Consider the following 16,448-nt stretch of genomic DNA (forward strand, 5'->3'; position numbering starts at 1 on the left):
AAATTTTATGATATTTCCGACATTTTTTGCTTTCATTCAATAAAATCTAAAAAAAAATAAAAATTATGGCATTTGACTTTGTTGCAGTTTTTTCATCTCACCCTGTATATGTACAAGCAAATTTTTGCAATTAGTATTGTACTCTTTCGTTTCCAATTCGTCTATAAATACTAATTTTTTTGCTTTCTCGTGATCTGCAAAAATTTACTTCTAATCGTCTATAAAGACTCCCATCAAGTCTATAGCGATTCATCTATAAAGACTTCATTGTAATCATCTATACCGACTACCTTCTAGTCGCCCATAAAGTCTCCCTGCAACCTTGTCTATAGATTCCCTTCGATCTCGCCTCTTTTCAATCTCGTCTACAGACCCTTTACCTCGTCTACCGACTCCCTCCGATCTCGTCTATAGACTCCCTACGATCTTGTCTATGGGCTCCCTTCGATCTCGTCTATAGACTCCCTTCGACCTCGCTTCAAGACTCTCTTCGATCTCGTCTATAGACTCCCTTCGATCTCGTATATAGGCTCCCTTCGATCTTGTCTATGGGCTCCCTTCGATCTCGTCTATAGACTCCCTTCGACCTCGCTTCAAGACTCTCTTCGATCTCGTCTACAGACCCTTTACCTCGACTACCGACTCCCTTTCGATCTCGTCTATAGACTCCCTACGATCTTGTCTATAGATTCCCTTCGATCTCGCCTATAGACATTCTTCGATCTCGCCTACAGACTCTCTTCGATCTCGCCTACAGACTCTCTTCGATCTCGTCTACAGACCCTTTACCTCGTCTATAGACTCCCTTCGATCTTGTCTATGGGCTCCCTTCGATCTTGTTTATGGGCTCCCTTCGATCTCGCCTATAGACTCCCTTCGACCTCGCTTCAAGACTCCCTTCGATCTCGTCTATAGACTCCCTTCGATCTTGTCTATGGGCTCCCTTCGTTCTCGTCTATAGATTCCCTTCGACCTCGCTTCAAGACTCTCTTCGATCTCGTCTACAGACTCCTTATTACATCGTCAACAGACTCCCTTCGACCTCGTCTATCGGGTACTTTCAACATGTATTCTTGTATTCTAATACGATTCTCTTTCGGCTGTCCATAAAACGTTCAACTAGTTGTCTATAAAGGTTCCCTATAAAATTATCGTATCATCTATAAAAATTCCCTCTCCGCACATGTCTAAATGGTTTCTTTAAACACAAACGATTTATTCAGAAATTATTGCAACGGAACATAAATAAAAGGGAGGAATTGGTGAAACCAAGTAACAAATGAAAATTGAAAACGTTTTTAAACACAATAACACTTTTACAATTCAACAATTTACTATTGATTATTTTGTCATTTCGCATTGTGTAATACTAAAAAAAAAACATAGATTGCTGATATTGACAATTATTGATTTTTTGTTCATCGAATGTTGGTTTTTCATTTGGCGATTTTTTCATAGTTCGACCAGACAATGGCAATGACAATGAAGAGGTTACGTAGTATGACCACAAAGTGACGTTATTTAATTCCAAGCAACAATAAGTATGTGTGAATGGGTGTATGGATGGATGGGTTTCCATCGTCCACTTGCCATTCGATTGGCAGAGAGAGAGAGAGAGGGCTATGGCCAAAAGGGTTGTGTATTTCATTTTTCTTGACACATCTGTGTTAAGTAAACATAATTCGGACTAGGGCCTTGTTAACTGAGGCTTAAAGACAATGCAAAAAAAAAACCGAAGGAAAAACTCAATGTAATTGTCAGCCATGCAATGTTGTTGGAGGGCGGGGGTATGGTGGGTGTGCAATGTCAAAGTCGTTCGTTAGACATTTGGGGCTTTCTTCATTTCAAAACGTGTAGTCGTCGATCATAGCGTTTCGTTATAAGCGCATTATGAAATGATTTCAAATCACAACAAGTCCATCTCCCTCTCTTTTGCAAATGTTGCCTATGAATGTGACCTGTTAAGTGACCGGTCTGACTTATGACATTTTTCTTTGCAATTTTTCAAATGTTTACAATGGAATGTGCAAAAAAATGGTAAATATATATTTACAAAACATTTTTTCATTCATTCATTTTGATTTTTTATTTAATTCAACAGTATTTATTTTATTAATTACATTATTAAAATGCCTCAGCAACTTGAAAAAAAAAACACAATGATTAATTAAATAAATTTTGCACGCATGTGGCTACTGTTGTTTCCCATAATTTTGATATTAACAGTTACATTTTTTTTTCTGTTTTCATTATTAAAGAATACTTTCTATATATTAAATATTTTTCCAATAATTTCATTTGCAAGTTTTCTTCTTCACACTTAACATTATTAAGCTCGAAATTGCCAAACACACTGCCCCCAAATACATAATCGTTAACATGATTAATGGGAGTTTTGACTTTGTGAAGCAGGTATAAAAATAAACACACAATCTCCAGTCGATTTTAACAGTGGAAAGAGGAAAGAAAAAAATGAATATTAATAATAAATTTAAAATTAAAAAGAAATAATAAACTGCCATTGGAAATGGTGAAATTCTCTCAGTCTATCATGTGGTCCTATAATAAACTTTATTTCTGGCCTCCTCTTTTCCATTACTCTACGAAGATGACGTCATTTTAAGACTACTACTGAACGTAAAAAATAATGTCTTCTCTCACTTCGTTCTTTCGATGTTTGTCTATAATAACTTTAATAAAGACTTCCTTTGGTATCTCGGTAAAAACTCCGATCCACTATGGGTTTTTTTCACGTTTATTTTGGCATAAACTCTAATTTCAAAGCTATTGAATTGAAATTTGGTTTGTATACATTTTTTATGCTCCCAAAATGACCTACCAATTTTCATATGATTTGGGGCACTATTTCATATAGCTGCTATATAGCCGATCTGGCCGATTTGACCCAACTTTTTTGTTTATGAAGCTGTTTTGTATACATTTTTTATTCTCCCAAGATGATTTGGGGAAACATACTGCTCATCCAGCACAATAATTTTACTTTTGCTAAGCCATTTTGAATGTTTAGTTTTGAATCGCTCTAATTGTAGCAAAACAAAGTGACTTTCAAACAGCTGACTTTAAAAGCTCGTCAGCAAAAACGGGTTGTCACCCGCATTGATATTAAATATTTTTTTTCTAATATGGGTATCTACTTTTAAGAAATCAGTTAAATTTCAAAATATGAAACCCAAAAAAATGACTTTATGCCAAAAAAAGTATAAAGGATTTCTTTTTGTATTTTATAAGACAACTCTCCAGCTCCTTCATAAAGGATCCGTTTCAGATCGTATAATATACTCCCTGCACACTCCCTATACAATACTGCTTCAGCTCATTTAAGAAAAGAGTCCCTGCCTTCAACTCGTCTAAGAAAAGACTCCCTGCCTTCAGCTCTTCTAAGAAAAGACTTCTTGCTTCAACACGTCTAAGAAATTTCTCCTTGCTTCTGCTCGTCTAAAAAACGACTTCCTGCCTTCAACTCCTCAATGAAAATGTTCCCTGCCTTCAGCTCGTGTAAGAAAAGACTCTCTGATTCAGTTCGTGTAAGAAAAGACTCTCTGCTTCAGTTCGTCCTCCAGAGGACTTCCTGCTTCAGCTCGTTTAAAAAAGACTCCCTGTCTAAGCTCGTTTAAGAAAAGACTCCCTGCTTCAGCTAATTTAAAAGAAGACTTCCTGCTGTAGCTCGTCTAAGGCTCCCTGCCTTCAGTACGTCTACAAAAAGACTCCCTGCTTGAGCCCGTCTACAAAAAGAATTCTCCGTACAAAAGCATTTTGGTAAGAATTTTCCAGAAAAAAGTTATTTGTGATCGAATTCAAGCGTGATAGTGCGATTTCTTTATATGTGGCTGGAAAATCACAAGTGGCTATCGTTAGAGCACTCCAGCATTTAAATGTGAATAAATCTTTTGGGGTTTCGTACCATCGCTATTACCGTAATACTGGTAGCGTAGCCCGACATCAAGGAAGTGGACGGAAGAAAACAGCAACATCAGCAGAAATGGTTCGAAAAGTAAAGAAGCGACTTGATCGAAATCCGCGTCGCAGTGGCCGAAAAATGGCTCGTGAGCTGAACATATCGCAATAGTCCATTCGCCAATTTTTTAAAAATGAGCTCGGGGTAAAGCCCTTGAAATTGCAAAAAGTGCAAGAACTTACACCACAACAGAAAGAAAATAGACTCAAAAGAGCTAAAGTGTTGCTTCGCTTGGCCGAAAGTGGTGAACTGCCGAATTTGGTTTTCTCCGATGAGAAAACATTCGTTGTCCAACAGTTTTTATACAAACAAAATGATCGTGTTTACTTGCCAAAGAGGTCAGTTGAAAATGTGCACCTCCGGTTGGCCACCAGAACTCAAGCGCCAAAATACCGCAGAGCAACATTCGGGCAGGGTGTGACGGTTTCATTGGCCGATTGAAGGCCATAATTCGTACCAAAGGTGACTAATTCGAACAAATCTAAACTTATTCTAAAATTTGTTGCTATTTAAGAGATTTTTTTACTTTCATTCAGTAAAATTTAAAAAAAAATGTAAAAATTGTAGCGTTTGTTTTGTTTTATCTCACCCTGTATGTCTATAAAACGACATCCTGCTTCAGCTTGTCTACAGAGAAAGACTCGCCTCTACAACTCGTCTAAAAAAGACTCCCTGCAAAGAAAATCCCGTTTTGCAACTCGTCTGAAAACAGACTTCACCTCGTCTAAAAAAGACTTACTAACGTCATCTTTTCTTTAAAACGACTTCATGATTTGAATTTTCGGGCTCCTTCAGGTCATTTATATAGACGTACCCCGATAATCACTCGAAAATCATTGTAGTCGTCTTCAGACTTTTTCTTTCATCTTCATTGTTTTATACCCAATTGAAAGAGGTTTTGAATTTATCCACTGTGTTCGCACGAAACAAGACGAACAATTAACCTGAAATTTCGGCGTAAACAGAGAAAACCCGTTTTCATACTTTTAGCCCCCAAAAAAGAATCAAAATGTTGAAACAAAATTAATGTGTGACAAAAAAATGAAATGGAAATGCTCAACCTACTCAGAATATGTAAATTTCGAAACATTCATCTTTTTTTATTCGCAACAAGAGAACAAAACACAGAAAAGACAAGCTCGCTTCATTCAAACCTATTCCATGAAATTACTTTCACCTTTGCAAAAATAAAAAGGCTTTTGAATTGGTTGAGCATTGTTTTGTTTTGTAAAATTGTTATCAATCAATTTTATCGAACTGTAAAGATATTAACAAGTCAGCAAAGACAGTCAAATTTCAGATCAAGTCCATAATCTTAAATTGATCTAATTCAGCCAGCTAAAAGTGTGTGCTGATATTCATCTTTTTTGAAAATGTTGCTTCAAAAATGCCAGCTGCAATATAATAATGGCTATGCTCGTGTTTTTGCAAACCGGATTATTATTTACCCCTTTGAATAGAGACAGGCCGACGCGTGCCATTCGAAATGGCCATGACATTTTTAAATCGGTTCCCAAAAAGAAGGGAGGGATGTTAGATTCTAAAGGGGAATTAAAAAAAAACACATATCCGTACAAATGATAAGGTCTTAACTCCATTCGGTGGCAATGGACTAAAAGGATCTTTGTAAAGCTTGTATGGACGAGTTTATTGAGAATGTCTTTACAGATCAAAGCAGCTGTTTCCATAGGGAAACTAAAAGAGGATGTCGTTATGGAGAAGCTCTATAAAGAGTGGGTGTTGCTTTTTATATTTACATAGGAATTCTTTATAGACGAGCATGATTGTAGGCGACTTGAAAGATGGAGTCTTTATAGACGAGCTCAAAGGGGAAGTCTTTATAGACGAGCTCAAAGAGGGAGTCTTTATAGACGAGCTCAAAGAGGGAGTCTTTATAGACGAGCTCAAAGAGGGAGTCTTTATAGACGAGCTCAAAGATGGAGTCTTTATAGACGAGCTCAAAGAGGGAGTCTTTATAGAGGAACTCAAAGAGGGAGTCTTTATAGATGAGCTCAAAGAGGGAGTCTTTATAGACGATCTCAAAGAGGGAGTCTTTATAGATGAGCTCAAAGAGGGAGTCTTTATAGACGAGCTCAAAGAGGGAGTCTTTATAGACGAGCTCAAAGAGGGAGTCTTTATAAACGAGCTCAAAGAGGGAGTCTTTATAGACGAGCTCAAAGAGGGAGTCTTTATAGACGAGCTCAAAGAGGGAGTCTTCATAGACGAGCTCAAAGAGGGAGTCTTCATAGACGAGCTCAAAGAGGGAGTCTTCATAGACGAGCTCAAAGAGGGAGTCTTCATAGACGAGCTCAAAGAGGGAGTCTTTATAAACGAGCTCAAAGAGGGAGTCTTTATAGACGAGCTCAAAGAGGGAGTCTTTATAGACGAGCTCAAAGAGGGAGTCTTCATAGACGAGCTCAAAGAGGGAGTCTTCATAGACGAGCTCAAAGAGGGAGTCTTTATAGACGAGCTCAAAGGGGCAGTCTTTATAGATGAGCTCAATGAGGGAGTCTTCAAAGACGAGCTCAAAGAGGGAGTCTTTATAGACGAGCTCAAAGAGGGAGTCTTCATAGACGAGCTCAAAGAGGGAGTCTTCATAGACGAGCTCAAAGAGGGAGTCTTCATAGACGAGCTCAAAGAGGGAATCTTCATAGACGAGCTCAAAGAGGGAGTCTTCATAGACGAGCTCAAAGAGGGAGTCTTTATAGACGAGCTCAAATAGGGAGTCTTTATAGGCGAGCTCAAAGAGGGAGTCTTTATAGGCGAGCTCAAAGAGGGAGTCTTTATAGACGAGCTCAAAGGGGCAGTCTTTATAGATGAGCTCAAAGGGGCAGTCTTTATAGATGAGCTCAAAGAGGGAGTCTTCAAAGACGAGCTCAAAGAGGGAATCTTCAAAGACGAGCTCAAAGAGGGAATCTTCAAAGACGAGCTCAAAGAGGGAATCTTCAAAGACGAGCTCAAAGAGGGAGTCTTCATAGACGAGCTCAAAGAGGGAGTCTTCATAGACAAGCCCAAAGAGGGAGTCTTTATAGACGAGCTCAAAGAGGGAGTCTTTATAGGCGAGCTCAAAGAGGGAGTCTTCAAAGACGAGCTCAAAGAGGGAGTCTTCAAAGACGAGCTCAAAGAGGGAGTCTTTATAGACGAGCTCAAAGAGGGAGTCTTTATAGACGAGCTCAAAGAGGGAGTCTTTATAGACGAGCTCAAAGAGAGTCCCTACAAAAACTGACTCTTACATGGAGTTTTTATACATAGTCTGACTGAGAGTCTTTATAGACAATCTCCAACAGGTGACTTCATAGAATAGATGACCTCTATAGTATATACGGGAATTATGGTATAGGCGTGCTAAATGGGGATACCTCTCCTTATATTTATAAACGAGGTTCTGACGGAAAATCTTGTTGTAGGAAACGCTGCAGACTTCCTCTTTGTCAGCAAGCTCTAAGAGACAATCTTAGGTGAAAATCTGGAAGGAAGTCCTTATTATCAAGTGCAAACAGGCTACTGTAATTTAATACCCCCATCTGTTAAATTATATAATCAAATAAATTATATTTAAAATCCATTAATTTAGATTTCCATTGCCCAGACCCGCTATATGGACGTGAATACATTGTGATTCAATCGTGATAGTGTGATTTCTTTATGTTTGGCTGGTAAACCACAAGTGGTTATCGTTAGAGAACTCCAGCATTTAAATGTGAATAAATATTTTGTGTCTAGTACCATCGCTCGTTACCGTGATACTGGTAGCGTAGACCGAAGTCAAGAAAGTGGATGGAAGAAAAAAGCAACATCAACAGAAATGGTTCGAAAAGTAAAAAAGCGACTTGGTCGAAATCCGCGTCGCAGTGGCCGAAAAATGGCTCGTGAGCTGAACATATTGCAATATTCCATTCGGCAAATATTGAAAATGAAGCTCGGGGTAAAGCCATTGAAATTCCAAAAAGAGCAAGAACTTACACCACTATAAAAAGAAAATAGACTCTTTTGAAGAAAAGAGTTGCTTCGCTTGGCAGAAAGTGGTGAACTGCCGATAAGGTTTTCTCCGATGAGAAAATTTCGTGAATAAATGTGATCAGCATTATCAAAATACTGAATATCGGTATCTTTATATGTGCGCCATAGGAAAACGTGGACCTAAATATTCAATGTTCTACCTCAGGAGCTAGAACTCTTTACGAACTACAAATACTAATTTTTTGCCAAAACCGTGGAAAAATGTGGCAAAAATCATCAAAACACCGAATTTCGGGAGGTTCCGTTATATGGGGGCTATAGAAAAACGTAGATCTATATATATAGTATGTTCCGCCACCGGAGCTAGAACCCATTACGAACTCCAAATACCAATTTTTAGACAAATTCGTAAAAAAATGTTGCAAAAATCATCAAAATACCGAATATTTTTTTTTTTTTATAAGAAAAGTGTAAAACGTAAAAGAAGACGAAATCCCCGCAGAAACTTGCAAGCAATCAGTTGATTGCTAAAATAACTTAATTGGTACGCCATAAAAAGAAACAAAGCAAGAAACTAATAAGACTTTTATTAAATTCAAAAATAAAATAGACCAATAGAAGAATTTCTAGGTTTTCCAAAAAAAATATTGGTCCTTTGATTTCTAAAATAAAAATATATGACCTGATACTCAAGAAGATAAAAGGAGAAAAATCACTGGAAACTCAAAAAAAAATAGAAGAAGAATTGCAAGCAATTGCAAAAAGATATTCATCCGGCATAAAACGTGGACCGATATATCTCGTTTTCAATGCCAATCATCCTAGACATCATACAAATTGTTCTGCCAAAAACGTAAAATAATGTGGAATGTATTGTGATTTCAACAGACAGGCAGACGGACATCGTTAAATTGACTTAGAATTTTATGACTAAAATCGGTAAACACGCTTTACGGCGACTATGTCAAAGAGGGGAAATCGGTAAACACGCCTTACGGGGACTATGTCAAAGAGCAGACAGTATTGATCATTTTAATGATACGAAAACGGACCGATATTGATTTTTCCTTCCAGAAACACGAAATTACAAATAACGGCTAATTTTTGTTTCAAATATGTAGAGGTAGTACTTTCAAGGAGGCACAACGGACTGACCATGTTAATATATCCTCCACCTTACCGACGACAGCATAAAAAGGGTCATTAGTTTATTATGCAGATTTTATCAACGTGTTTGACACATTCTATGAGCGACGCAACAGACACACAAAATAAACAGACTTTATTTGTGCAGCTAAAAAAAAAAATATGAAAAAAAAAAAAACACAACAATAACGCATTATATACACAAAAACAACGAAAAACTTCCGAAATCAACCAAGCGTTAATCTTATATCCAATAACAAATACACTCATGGTTAATGTCAAAACTGAAGTTCTATTGATAGATGGCTATCACGTTGAAAAAGCTCGTCGACATAAGAACGGACAGCTACAAAAATGAATACATTTTAAATTTGAACGTGAGTGTGTCCAAGTAAGTACACCCTGTGATAAGCTGCAGCAGCACAATGAAAACGCAATCAACCAAAAATTAATCATTGTCACAATGCAGAAGAAAGGAAGGAAATAAATAACCGGGTAAGTGATAACCCCTCATGCGGATAGTTACGTTATGGTCTCCTACAATCCACCCATCAGCGGGCATTCGACCACTGATATGATTCCGTTAAAAAAAGAATAAACAATAATACCCATGTACGTCACTTGAATGTGCAGGCAGGCAATCAATATCAGCTGGAACCGGCAGCACTGTGACAACATAGAGAATTGGTGGCGTTGTCGTGCAATGGTCAAGCGGGAGCACAAATTGTGCGTTCATTCACACATGGGTGTTGTCGCTGGCCACGCAGTTTACTTCTTTATTTTTCATTTAATGCCCCTAAAGCCGGCCGGTAGTTTGATGACTGACTGATAGACAGACAGTCTTGACGTCCACATGAAATTATTTTACGTCATTTAAAAATAGCCACAAAATGTGCCTGCCTAACTACCCATGCCTAAACAGAAGCGTCTGAGTGAGTAACATTGAAACTTTTAAAAGGTGTTACTGCTGTAGCCGGCGTTGTTATCCGTTGCTGCCATTTTAAACAAAAACTTGTTTTTCTTAACAACTCATTCTACACGGTTATGGTTTAATTGCCTAATTATTTTTTTGGTAAAATTTTCAAATGATTTACTATAATTTATGTATTGAATGTTTGAGATGTTTTTAAATCGATACTGGTTAGTCCAATCACGTGCCGTTAATTAGATTTTAATTATTTTAAAATATTGAACATAGATTTTATAGGCCGGTTCGAAATATTTTTTTTGAGGATAAAGAGTATTTTAAGGCCATACCAGGATATCGCTTTAAAAGACCATAATACCATTTCATGAAAAAAGTGGGAGCCTCTACTAACGCCGTAAAAAATATCTTTATAGGCGAGCATATACAAGCAAAAAACTAAAACGCTGTTGTCACTAAAAATGTTTATGATATCATAAAAATGTAATCCAAAAGATTTTGGGAGAATTTATATTCAAAAAACTTGTAACTATAGCTGAAAATTTTTACTAAAAGTAGTTTGTTAACACAAAAGTTCTGCAAAATAGAACAATTAGACAGAGAGAAATTTCGGCAGTTATTCTGCCGGATGAATTTCTTTTCGCAATCGCTTGCAATTCTTCTTTTACTTTTTTGAGTTTCCAGTGATTTTTCTCCTTTTACCTTCTTGAGTATCAGATGACATATTTTTATTTTAGAAATCAAAGGACCAATGGTTTTGCTTTTTTTTAGAACCAAGAAATTCTTCTTCTATTGGTCGATTAGAGCAAATACAAGCATATACAAGCAAAAAACTAAAACGCTGTTGTCACTAAAAATGTTTATGATATCATAAAAATCTAATCCAAAAGATTTTGGGAGAATTTATATTCAAAAAATTTGTAACAATTGCTGAAAATTTTTACTAAAAGTCGTTTGTTAACACAAAAGTTCTGCAAGATAGAACAATTAGACAGAGAGAAATTTCGGCAGTTATTATGCCGCATGAATTTCTTTTTGCAATCGCTTGAAATTCTTATTTTACTTTTTTGAGTTTCCAGTGATTTTTCTCCTTTTACCTTCTTGAGTATCAGATGATATATTTTTATTTTAGAAATCAAAGGCCCAATGGTTTTTTTTTGGAAAACCTAGAAATTTTTCTATTGGCCTATTTTCTTTTTGAATTTAATAAAAGACTTATTAGTTTCTTGCTGTGTTTCTTTTTAAGTTATTTTAGCAATCAACTGATTGCTTGCAAGTTTCTGCGGAGATTTCGTTTTCTTTTACGTTTTACACTTTTCTTATAAAAGAGAATAAAACCACATTACAGAGTGAGATGAAAAAACTGCAACCAAATTCAGACTGCTGTCATTTCTAAGCCACTCGTCCGACAGATGTTAAAATAATTCCATTATTAGTGACAGCTCATTATATTGTTTATAGGCCTACAAACGAATTTTGGTGAGAATTTTCCAGAAAATAATTTTTTCGTGATGGAATTCAAGCGTAATAGTGTGATTTCTTTATATTTGGCTGGAAAACCACAAGTGGCTATAGTTAGAGCACTCCAGCATTTAAATATGAATAAATCTTTTGTGTCTCGTACCATCGCTCGTTATCTGATACTAGTGGCGTAGCCCGACGTCAAGGAGGTGGACGGAAGAAAAAAGATACATCAGAAGAAATGGTTCGAAAAGTAAAGAAGCGACTTGATCGAAACCAGCGTCGCAGTAGCCGAAAATGGTTCGTGAGCTGAATATATCGCAAAATTCTGTCCAGCAAATATTAAAAAATGAGGTCGGGGTAAAGCCATTGAAATTCCAAACAGTGCAAGAACTTACACCACAACAGAAAGAAAATAGACTCAAAAGAGTTTCGCTTGGCCGAAAGTGGCGAACTGCCGAATTTGGTTTTCCCCGATGAGAAAACATTCGTTGTCCAGCGGTTTGTAAACAAACAAAATGATCGTGTTTACTTGCCAAAGAGGTCTTCTAAAAATTTGCACCTTCGGTTGGCCACCAGAACTCAAGCGCCGGCGATGATGATGGTGCCACCATGCCATGCCATAACAGCCGACGGTCACTCTCCGCTCGTATTAATCGACCGTGACATTAGAATAAATGCCTAATATTATCGCGAAAATATTCTGGAGGGTGTATTAAAGCCTTAGGCACGAAAACATGTTGGCCGCAGACCTTGGACATTCCAACAGGACTCAGCACCGTCGCGTTCAGCACGCGCCACCCAAGAATGGTTACAAAATGAGGTTCCTCGGTTCATTTCCAGCGCACAATCTCCGGATACCAATCCGTTGGACTACTGTGTCTGGAGTATTTTGAATTGCAAAATTGGCACTAAAAAATACGCTTCGCCGGGAATCGGCCAAAATACCGCAGAGCAACATTGGTCATTTGAAGGCCATAATTCGTGCCAAAGGTGACCAATTCGAACAAATGTAAAATTATACTAAAATGTGATGCTATTTCCGACATTTTTTGCTTTCATTCAATATCATTTAAAAAATGTAAAAATTATAGCGTTTGACTTTGTAGCAGTTTTTTTTTTTATCTCAGCCTGTATATAATTTGTATGATCTAAAATGTATACTTTGAAGTGTTACACAGTAAATGGCAAACTTAATATAAAAATGTAGCATTGTGAAAATACAGAAAAAAGTAAAAAGTGTTAAATATACTTGTAAAGGCATATATATTTATCTTTCTGTTGAAACATAACTCCAAGCCTTTCTAGGCATTCAAAGTTCAAGTTATTAAAGTTTGAATTTAGCTGAAATACTAAAGTAGCTTATCACGCGTAAACGCTAATGTATTTTATTTTATCTAAAAAAAAAAAACAAAAAAGCCAATATTTATATTATATTGATAAATTTATACAAATTATGTTTTGACAAAATATCTAAAAATATTCACCTTTAGAAGCCCGTTTCGCCCACAGCTTTAAATATTTTGACCTAATGCGAATCCCAAGAGTTCAAATTGAAAATTTAAGCAGTTCCCAAATAGTGATTAGTATGAATTTGTATAAGTACATTTTAGCTTGATTGAATATATAAAAACTTTCATTACGGCCAAGACATTAAATATGGGTTCTCCTCGCATATAATTTTGAAAAACCCGCAAATAGTACCCGGATCAATGTTTTCAACAATATACAATTTAGTTTGCGGAAGACCATTTCATGTTGTAATCTTATTTTCGTAATCTTTACAATCACATTTTTTTTTTAATTTCATTGCAATACTTCAATAAAAGTTTATCAATATAATCCAAGAGCATTTTTTGACAAAGCAGTTTGTTACAATAGAGTAGAAAAATAATTAATTTAGATAGAAATTAATAACAAACAAGTAAAAAAGCAGTAAGTTCGGCCGGGCCGAAATTTGAATACTCTCCACCATTTGGAACGAATTAGGAAATTTTCAAAAAAAAAATCATTAAAAATTCTGTTACAATCTTAAAATAAATACCGAATATCGGAGGGTGCCGATATATGGGGGATATACAATATTGTGGACCTATATAGAAAATACTCTTTCAGGGTGTAGAGTGCTCACAAAGAACTCCTTGTGTAGAATTCCAGACAATTCTATTGGAAAATGTGGCTAAAATCATCAAAATACCGAATATCGGGGGTACTGTTATATGGGGACTATACGATGTCATGGACCGATATAGCCCATCTTCGAACTTGACCTGCCTGCAGACAGAGCTGTGCCAAATTTTAGCTTCCTATCTTAATACATTTTGACTGTAGCGTGATTACAACAGATAGACAGAAGGACAGAGCTAAATCGTCTTAGAATTTTACGCTGATCAAGAATATATATACTTTGTTGGGTCTAAAATTATTATCTCGACGAATTACAAACGGAATGAGGAACTTAATATACCCTCCATATTATATATGGTGGACGGTATAAAAAATATGTAGCCATAATTAACTAGATATTTGCTAGAGAAGATCTCTTGGTTGACTTACCTGTTACCAATGGCCAAATAAAATCAAGTAGCAAATACTGGATCTACCGATTGCAACGCCTCAACGTCGTAGAACCTTTTGATGACGTCCACAAAATTAACTGTCAGAACAATAATCACTTTAAATGTTGACCCTATGGTGGCCACTAGTATTTTGTCTGTTGGAAGTTGGTGGATGATAATATTAACTAATTGATGATAATAATGATGGCTTGCCAAGCCAAGACATGTACACACCGCAACTCACAAATTACTTTAACACCACAAAGTGTAATTCTTCAGAAAAGAATATTAAATTGGGTATGCAACAATGAATCTGTAAATTACTTTTTTTCTTCATTTGCTATTCAAGCTACACACAAATCATTTTTCACTAGAGATTTTAAGAATTCTCTTTTTTTCGTTTTGTTTTTCAATAAATTATTACAAAAACTTCAACGATTTCAGGTTGTTTCTACTTCTGCACAATATTCCGAATTTGCTGCGTATTCCCAAGATTACAGATGATTGCGAGAGACAAGTTTGGTTGCAACCAACTTCTTGCAAACTCCAATATGAAGTTGGCCAATTCGTTGCAAGATACAAATAACAACTGAAATGCACTTTTTTGTTGTCTTTTGTTTGAAACTGGCTTACACGACACGAACAAATACACACAGTCAAAACTCGGTTGTCCGCACCAACAATGTTCAACCGATGGACTTACTAATGCAACTGACTATTTACCTGACTTTTCTAATTTGATTTGAGCTGAACTGAGCTGAGTGAGGTGCTACCAGCCAGTGTGGTTGGTTGTTGCTTGTTGTGTGTGTCTGGGCTTGTATGTATTGGAATTTCTGTTTTTTGTTTTGTTTGTTAACTTGGCTTTGGTATTGTTTTGTTTTTGTTTTGCTGATCTAGCAGTGTCCACAATGAACTCTGATATAATGCCGCCAAATGATACCAAATAATGGCGGGGAAATAGATTGCACTCAAACAATGGGGAAGAGGCATGCAACAAAAACACAGGAAAAAATGAATGCCCAGTCTATATGTTCACAGAAAATGTCCTATAATTTGTGTAAAAGCCAATATTACTTTTTTAGAAGAAATCCAATAGATTAAAGCTACTTACCGACAAATTTGAAACAAATCTTATTTTCAAATTATAATTTAGATATATCACTATAATCAAGCTGATTTCTTAATTCTTTTGTTTCAAAATAACAATTTAAAATGCTCAACAATTTTCGAAATGACTTTTCGAAACGAACAAGTTCAAGTGTCATATTTCATGAAATGAATTATCGGAATCAGAACCAGCACTTTTCTATGTTTGATTCCATTCCACCGGGTTTTCCGGAGCCTTTCTTCAATTCCTATGACCTACTTTCATTGTGGAATAAATTGTTCGCTTTTAATTCATATAAATTCTTTGGATGCTTCATGCTTATTCACTCGACAAAATTTATAAATTTCCAACTGCAATTTATAACATGACAACAAAGTCGAAAAAAATTGATAACGCCGATGAATTGTAAGTTGTTAATGACAATTACTGAGCGCTCGTAACGTACCAAAGAAAAGTAAATTACACTTAAATATAAATTTTAAAACAAATTATGTACAACAATTAAATCATGGCTTATTTAACAAAGTTTTTATAGATTATATACGGAATAGAAAAAATATTTAAAAAAAAGTAGATTACGTTAATGAGTATCGTACGCCATTTTCCACTGCATTGGTTTCACAGCACCGAGCTTTTGCATGCATCATACTTTGGTTTATGACATGACATGGGGTTGTTTGCGCCAAACTATATATCACTAGATGGAGTTTTACTGCATGCAAATAAAAACTATTTCTTATTTTTTTTTTTTCAAAATTCAAGGTAGTATTTAAATTCCGTTCTACAATTGTTACAGAAATGACTTGGCGTACCATCCGTGATCTGCCAATTCTTTGTTGAGATGCTGCAAGTAGTCAGGATTAAGTGCTATAAGTTTGAAACCGCCTGCATTATTCATAGCTGTATTTTGGCTTTAGCTGGACAAAACACATTTTTGACAAAATTTTCTCTGATCCCTTTTATTAATTGTATTTTAGGCATAGGGTAAGTGTGCCTAAGTTCGGCATGTCCCAGTAGTCGGCACTTTTTATTTTTAAGCCCAAATAAATGAAACTATTATAACTAAATGTTTTTTGTTTACTTCAAATATATTGTCAGCTATCTTTGTGTACAATTTCGCTAAGAAAAGATGATTTATTCTAATAAAAATTAAATGTTTGTCTGTGAAGGTCCTCAACAATCCATATTCTTAAGAAAAGTACAATAAAGATGTCGAATCAGTTTAACTAAACAAAAATATTATATTTTAATGAATTAATTTATTATTATTATTAATTATTCTTACAAAAAAATTGGTATGCCGACTGTTGGAAC

The sequence above is a fragment of the Musca domestica genome, unplaced genomic scaffold, assembly GCF_030504385.1.
Source record: "Musca domestica strain aabys unplaced genomic scaffold, Musca_domestica.polishedcontigs.V.1.1 1, whole genome shotgun sequence".
Classification (NCBI taxonomy): Eukaryota; Metazoa; Arthropoda; class Insecta; order Diptera; family Muscidae; genus Musca; species Musca domestica.